This window comes from Vigna unguiculata, chromosome 5, assembly GCF_037176805.1.
Source record: "Vigna unguiculata cultivar grain cowpea cultivar isolate G323 ecotype 2 chromosome 5, ASM3717680v1, whole genome shotgun sequence".
NCBI lineage: Eukaryota > Viridiplantae > Streptophyta > Magnoliopsida > Fabales > Fabaceae > Vigna > Vigna unguiculata.
In genome coordinates, this window is record NC_140796.1 from 38,326,177 (window position 1) to 38,334,412 (window position 8,236).

Sequence of the window (8,236 nt, forward strand, 5' to 3'; positions counted from 1 at the left end):
GATACAGGTGGTGCTGAGGATGTTCAGATGGCGGAGTGAGGGCTAGCATGGGATTAGAGCTAGGGTTTTGCTCATATGTATTTTACGTTTTAAATGCAAATTTTGGGAACTTGTAACATTTTATGATTTCAGTTATGAGTTTTGGCGCGCTATTTTAATAAATTGAAATTTTCCCGCGTTAGGGTTTTTATAAAGATGACTATTAATATAATTGTTTCTTTTATTATTTATTTTTAAGTAATATTCCCTAGGGATGTTACAATTACAGTGTAATACTAGAGAAGGTACCTCTTTATTGTGACAATACAAGTGCAATCAACCTAACTAAGAATCCAATTCAGCACTCTAAAACTAAACACATTGTAATCAGGCATCATTTCATAAGAGATCATATTCAAAAAGGTGAAATTGAAATTGAGTTTGTGAAAACTAAAAACCAATTGGCAGATTTATTCGCTAAACCACTTGCACGTGATAGATTTAACAAGCTTAGAACTAAATTAGGTGTTCTTGACATGAAGAATGTATGTTGATATCTGTTTGGCTTGTTAATTTTATTAGATCATGTGTCTGTTGCATTTAAAGTGTTAAATTCTGCATAATTTGTGAACTGCCAATATTTCAGTCAACTATATTTACAAAATCAACATATAGGTTTCACTTAAATTGTCAAAATATGCATAATTTGTGTTCTGGAACTATTTCAATCAACAAATCATCACAAAATAGCACATATATTTCACTCAAATCGGTCTAGTGTGAATTTCCTGTGATTTGAAATTTTTAGTCTGCTAAAATTGCAAAAACAACAAATAGATTTCACTTAAAATTGCCATTGCACCAAAAATTTGTGACCTGGTACAGTTTTAGTCGACTAACTTTGTATTTTTATGTGTTGATTTCAGTTATGCTGATGTGGATTTGCTTGAATTGATTTTAATTGATTGACCCAATCAAAGTATCCATCACATGACATTTTTTGGACTATAGTAGCAGCATATAAGAACTATTACATCAACTAAAATCAACTTTTCATATTGCATTGATCATAAAGTGCTTTAATTACATGATTTCCAATGTGCATGCATTAGATGTGAACTGTTTGTGAGTGGATTGTTCATAAAACACATGGGAAACACATCATTGAATGATCTGATACATATTCCTTTATATTTAATTGATTGTAATTTCCTATACTGCATTGAAACAAGAATATCTATACAAATTAATTGATTGGTTTTAAAAATCAACATGTTGATTCTATGAATACATGCATAAGCATCATGTATTGGCATTCCTATCTATTAGTAAGAGCCAAACCTACAATTCACCATGCCTAGAAGATAGAGAACAACTCCCTTAGATGAAGAAAACTCCACCGACCTACTTCATCATCAACTATTGCCTTAAATCATGGTAGGCTTGAAGCATGGTTTGAAGGGCATGAAGATAGGATCCAAACCTTCTTGATTGAGATCACTAGGAAGCAAATCATTCTTCCTAAAGTGTTGTGCATGTCATGGCTGAAGGTAGAGAATTTTGGCACCTTAACCAACATTTCAAAGCTCAAAAGTTGAAGACATTCCTTGAACTTTTGGGAAAGGTCTATTCGGATTTGGTGAAGGTCTTTAATGCCAACCTCAAGTTCAGCAATGACATCCTCAAGTTAAGTGTTAAAGGTGTTGAGATGGAGATCACTAGGCAAACATGGAAGGATGTGGATGGCCTAAGGCAAAGGGGTGTGCAAGTTCGCAAGGGTGAAACTAGTGTAGTGGATGGATTCAACAAGGAACAATATTTCAACCAATGTGTGCGCAATCAAGGTGAACAAACTCAAAATTTCCATGTGGGAAGGCTTCGTGTGGAGGAAAGGTTACTAGCCATGGTGGTGACCAAGATTATCATGCCTAGGGGGAGCAATCATGCAACCTTGAATGAAGGTAATCTTTTGGTAATGTATTGCATCCAAAATGGTGTGGTAATGGACTGGACATACACCCACCATGACCATATAATGAAGGAAAAAAGGCTCACTAATTTCAAGCTTCCATATGTGATTCTCATATCTAATTTCATTGAGCATTTCCACAATCAATATGCACAAAATGGGATTCACCAAGGTAGGCAACACATGGTTGGTTGAAGGAGATTAAGGTGCAAATATTGAAGTTGGTGCAAATGACCATGAAGCCGACACAAGTGGAGGAAACCAAGGAGAAGATGATCCACAACCCATGGCCATTGAGATTTATCAACCTCCTGAGAAAACTGGACCTGCATATTCCTAGTTTGAGAGGATGGTTCTCAATCAACTTCAAGATTTGAACATGGCACAAAATGTACATCAACTTCAAGACTTGGATGACCAACTCCATAATGTTCATGACCTCCTCTTCAATGTCTACAATAGAGGCAACCCTAGGGATGAGTGAAGGGGATAACTCATAGGTCATGCATTGCATTTTCGTGCTCCATTTGTGTTTATGTCTGTTTGTTTTGGTTTTTTAATCAGCTATTTTCATATTTCAATCGATTAATTATATTAGTCTCAACTTCATGATGTAGTTTTCATTTCTATTTTCATTCTTCTCTGTTTGTATTCATATTAGTTGTTCTGATACACACCTATGTTACTACTTTAATGAAAATTTTTCTCTTTCCAAATTGATCTATACATTTACTTTCATTTGATGAATCTAAAAGGGGAAAATGAGCAAAATTGAGTTTAAATTGGAAAACCTAAAATGAATCTACTAGAACCACGTATTACTGCAAATTAAATTTGAAATCTAAAGTTAAATCACATTATTTGTGATAGGGGGAGCATATGGATATGTGATATGTACGTATGCTTGTGTGCTTTTGCTTGGATGTGTGCTTGTATTTTTGGTATCTTGTATGCAAAAGCTTTTTTAGGTTTTACTATGGATCTTAAAACATCAATTGAACTTGAGGATGTTGGCTTTATCAATTCAGGGGGAGAATGTTGCCATGAGCAAGCTTGAAGCAAAGAATTGATAAAGCCAAGTGCATGAAGATCTCATGTGATAGATGAAGATTGTTAAAGATTCGCTTAAAGATTGTGTTTCTAGTGTATTAAATCTGAAAATAATGTGTTAAATGTAATGATTAAGTGTTATATCATGTTGGTAGGCTATATGACATAGGTTAGATGTCTTGTTAGCCTTAGTGTGTCTCTTATAATATGTTAAAATGGATTTTAACAAGTTAAAAGGCTTGTAGTATATAGTTTCTGGTATAAATGCTTTTAATCAGTTAAATTATTTTTCAATCGATTGATTTCACTTAAGTCCAATGAAATTAGCTGACTGAACGGAAAATTCAACCAGCTGATTTAATTTAAACCAGACTATATATATATTGTGTTTTCAAAAGCAGAGGTGTAATTCTGTGTTGTTTAGCCCGAAATCTTGTCATCCTTCTCTAGAAAACTCTCTCTCTCTGCAATACATAGCTGCAACGTGTAGATTGAAGAGCTTGGTTGATCTTAGTGGCATTTTGGCTTGTGAGTAGCTTAAAGAACACATGTATGGTTGGCTAGGGAGAGCCACCATTAGGTTTGGATGTTCTTCTGCCTCTCGTTGTTTGCCTGATGTGATTTCAGGTCTGTAAGTGTGATTCTTGCAGGGTAGTTGTCTAGATTTTTGTGAGGTAAAAATCTTGTGAGTTTCTTCGTTCAAAAGTCTAATCTTGGTGTGTGATTTGTAAAACTTTTGAATATAGTAGAAACCAAGCTTAGGTTGTCCTGGTAAACTGGATGTAGCTCTGTGATTGAGTGAACTGGTATAGAAAATATGGTGCAATTCTCTTTCCCTCATCTCACTCACTTTGAATCACTTTAAAAACTCAAGAAAACCAAGTAATTCATTCTTTGTTTTGCTTTAATACGTTCTTGTGTAATATGAGGTTGTATACTTGTTATAAATATTGTTTAGAACAAATATTGTATGTAAAAGTTTGCTTTTTGAGTTAAATTTGTGAATTCTGCATTCTGCATAAATTCCCAGGATTTTAGCAGACTGATTTGAAATTTTAATCGATGTTTCATAGCTCAAGAACAAATTAGTCTGCTATTTTAATTTTTGACCGATTGAAAGTGTATTGTTCTGCAGCTTTTACATTCTAATTCTCCAATCTATTGGATTCAATTGAAAAGGGTTTTATGCTTCCAAAAAAGTTTTAAACAACCAATTCAAACCCCTCTCCTTCTTGGCTTAAATCACCATTTCAAAATTAACATCAAGAAGGTGGGAAAAACTCTTCATTCCTAGAGTGCCATGTGGCTCCTAACAAGGTGGAAAAATACTCTCCATTCCTAGAGTGTCATGTGGCCACTCAAGAAAATGGAAATATACTCTTTGTTCCTAGAATGCCATGTGGTCACTCAAGAAGATGGAAATATATTCTCCATTCCTAGAGTGTCATATGGCTTGATCACGCCTTCCTTGTTGATCTAGATGCAACTCGGCCTACACTTTTGTAATTGGGCCTAATGGATCCAATTGCAAAAGTTAGGTGAATTATGATCCAAAACTACTTCTAGAAATTTATTTGAAAGCATGGCTTAAACAATTGGCCCAATTGAAAACTATCTAGAACTCATCTATCATATCTTGACCTCTTCCTTGGTCCATGAAGAATAAGTATTTGTAGTCCTTTAGGTCCATTGTGGTCTTGAAGCTCTTAGGCCCATGAGAGATGCATAATGATTAGCTTTTGATTAGGCCTAAGGCTAACCCCAAGTCATCATTTCATCCTTCTTGAAGAGGATTTGTCTTCAAATCTGGAGGGTGAATATCTTCTTGAACACCACATGATCCTTTAGATGTCAACTACTTCTTTAATTTTGATCATGGTGTTTCTTTCTACCTCTTGGGTCAAATATCACCTTGCAAGAAACACGAAAAAAGAAAGTATTTGTATTAACATATGGAAAAAGGATAACTCAAACAAGATGTGGCTCTAAAGACTTATACACCGCATATCAATTTATGACAAGGGTGTTCGTAAGTAGGAGCATTCTTATGGGTTGCAATGATGGCCTTATGTTGTTTCAAAATAATCTTGAAAGGAGTTTCAACACAAGGTGTATGGACACTATTAAAGACTATAAAAGAGTTTATTGTAGAATACTCAAGCTTCTTTTATCTTATTTGATTTGCTAAGATAGTTTGTTCTTGGTCTTTTACCACTTGTGGAGGTGATAGAAAACTAAGTACAAACTTATTAGTGTAACTATTAAATGAAGTAGAATTTCTAAACAAGTCCTTGCCCCTTAAAGTTAGGATATATTTGTTGGGGGACTTGGAAATCCTACCTAGATACTTAGAGTATGTGACTCCCTTGGTACAAAGACAGTTAGAAATTTTTTTCTTTTCTTACTCTTTCTCTTCATCCCTTTTAATTTTCATTTGTACTTGATCCTCAACCTCTTGAGATGGGAAAAAAAGGATGAAGTACAAAGTTCTTTTCCTTGTATAGGATGGTTATTATATTAAAAAGAATTGGTTGATGATGTAGGTGAAGATGACGAAGGATCACTAAAGGCATCAACTGAGGAGTGTCATGACAAATGATAGTGAGATGAGTTAGAAACAAAATGTAGCAGAAGCAAAGGAAATATGTATAAACCATCGAATCCTAGATAGCCCGTGAGAATAACAGAGTTGTCAACTTGTGACTTGACAGAATAAATAGAGGGGTAAAACTCAAAATAATTATCACTAGCAAATTTGCTAACACTAACCAAGTTTTTATTAATAGAAGGAACATGTAATAAGTTTTTCAGATAAAGTGGGACACGGGGATTTGGGCTAGATGAAAACATAGCAAAACCAGAGAGATATACATGTAAACCTTGTCCATTCCTTAGAAACACATTGGCGTCTGTTTGAGTAGGAACAATTTCCATCAAATTTTGAGGATAAATTATAATATGATGTAAAGCGCTAGAGTCAATCAACCAGTTTTGAGACTATTGAACAAGGGTAGAACTATTGGCCCAAATTGGAGTTGAAGTGTGCCCTACTACTGTTAGATGAAATTGTGGTTAGCCATAATGTGGTGGTGGGCGTGACTGAAACTGAGCATGAGAAGGTCTAGGTTGATGAAAATATGGAGCATGCAAGCAAAGTGATTGTTATAGGATGCATAATGAGTGAGAGCTACTTGACCATTCGGACTAGAAGATGTTTGTGAATTGGCTTGAGTGAAATTAAGAGAAAAATTATGTAGTCTGCTTGAACCTCTCGATTCAAGCCTATTAAGCAACGAGTAAAGACTCGATTTCGATAAAAGAAAATAGTTCAGGCTTGCTATTGAGCAAAGAGATGAAGGATTCATATTTAGCAGGGAGACCTTTAATGAGCATGTCGAGTTGTTCAGTGTCAGAGACAAGATCACCAATTGATTGAAAAGAATGAACTATCATTTGAAGACGAAGTAAGAAGTCAGTAACGAAATGATCTCTTTTCTTCATGTTGCAAAGTTTAGTACGCAGTTGTCGTGCTTGGCTTTGGTTTGAGTGTGAAAATGCGAGTGAAATGTTGTCCCAAGTCTAAAAAAAATGCTTGCACCCAAGGACACAAGGAAGAAACAAAGCAAATAGAGAGGATTGCAACCATGAGAGAAGAAGTTGGTCTTGTTTTTCCCATAGAGTATAATTGAGATTCTCTTTTCTTAGGTCACAATCAAAAAGTGAGGTGTATTGAGGAGGAATATTAGAATTCACCATGATACAAAGTAAGCAAACAGTACCAAAGAGGGAGTAGTTGAGGGATTAGGAACGTCAACCATGAAAAAGAATTTCCAGACTTTGTATACCATGTTAGAAATAGAGAAATATAGTATCTGCTAAATATTTGATATATTTCTTGATGTGAATAGGGAGTCCAATACAATATTATATAGAGTCTAGGTGGTGAGTCAATACCACTAATGACATACTGCTAACAAACTATTTCTAGAATCTGCGTATTGTTATACATATGACAAAAGATATAATAAAGAGAAAAACTATAATGTAAATATATTCTAACACTATGCTATGATTCAATTCTTCTGCTACATACTTCGTTGTAGTAACAATGACCCTTCTGTTATTAAAGAACTACAATTAGGGACTACACGTGTGTGCTATAAAAAAACGGTTTATGACAATGATTTTAACTATGATATCAAACTTTTTATTACATAAATAATCACCACGACATTAGTTTTATTTGTCTTGTAATGAACCCAGAACTACAATTAAAATGATTGGTATTCCATGTTTATCAACATTTCAAAAGATTTCTTCACTGTTTTAGAAATTAGAAATTGCAAACTATTATTGTGATGCATCTAAGAGTAACAGATATAACTTGAAATTAAAAATATGTTTACTTTATTTTCTTCTACATATTTTTTTTTTCTAGTTCCATTTTGGTAAAAATCTCTATCCTTTTTTTATATTTTAGAAAATTTGTAATTTTGGTAACCGTTACAACCCTTACTATAAATGTTAAATTCATGTTTTAAAAAACTTAGTGATTTTCCCGACACTTATAACCTCCACTGAGCACTACATGAAATATTTTTAAAAATAATTTAGAGGTGGTTAAACCACCACTAAGTATTGGCTAATTAAAAAAGAAAAAAGTTATGGTTTTCTTGGAGGCTGTAATTGTCGTTAAATTTTGTATTTTAATTTTTTTAAATTAATTTATAAGCAATTATCACCGACTCTAATAATTTTAATGGTGATTATTTTAGTAATTATATTTAATTGATGCTATGATACTTGTGTGACGTCAAATTCTATATCAGTGAGTTAACGAAAGAAAATTAAAATAATGATAGTTAAAGCTACCATTAAATAGTCGACTTAACTTACACTAAAAATCATTATTTTATAATGTAAAATAGTCACTTTGTAATGTATTATTTTTAGTTTATACTCTTGATTGTGTAATCAAAATATTTTTCCAAATCAGAAAATATATTTTAAAACACTATTAGAATTTTTGATATTATATGAAATTTTTCTTGCAAATTTGTTAAAATATTTTACAAGAAAATATTTTTTTTTGCTATCTTTTGTAAAAATTTTAATTGGTAGGTAATTCCTTTATGACTAATTATTTCCTACAAAATTATATAATTCACAAGTATTTCATACAAAATCTTTTGCAAAAAGTGTTTTATACAAAATATTTTGCAAAAAAAGTTGTTAGGA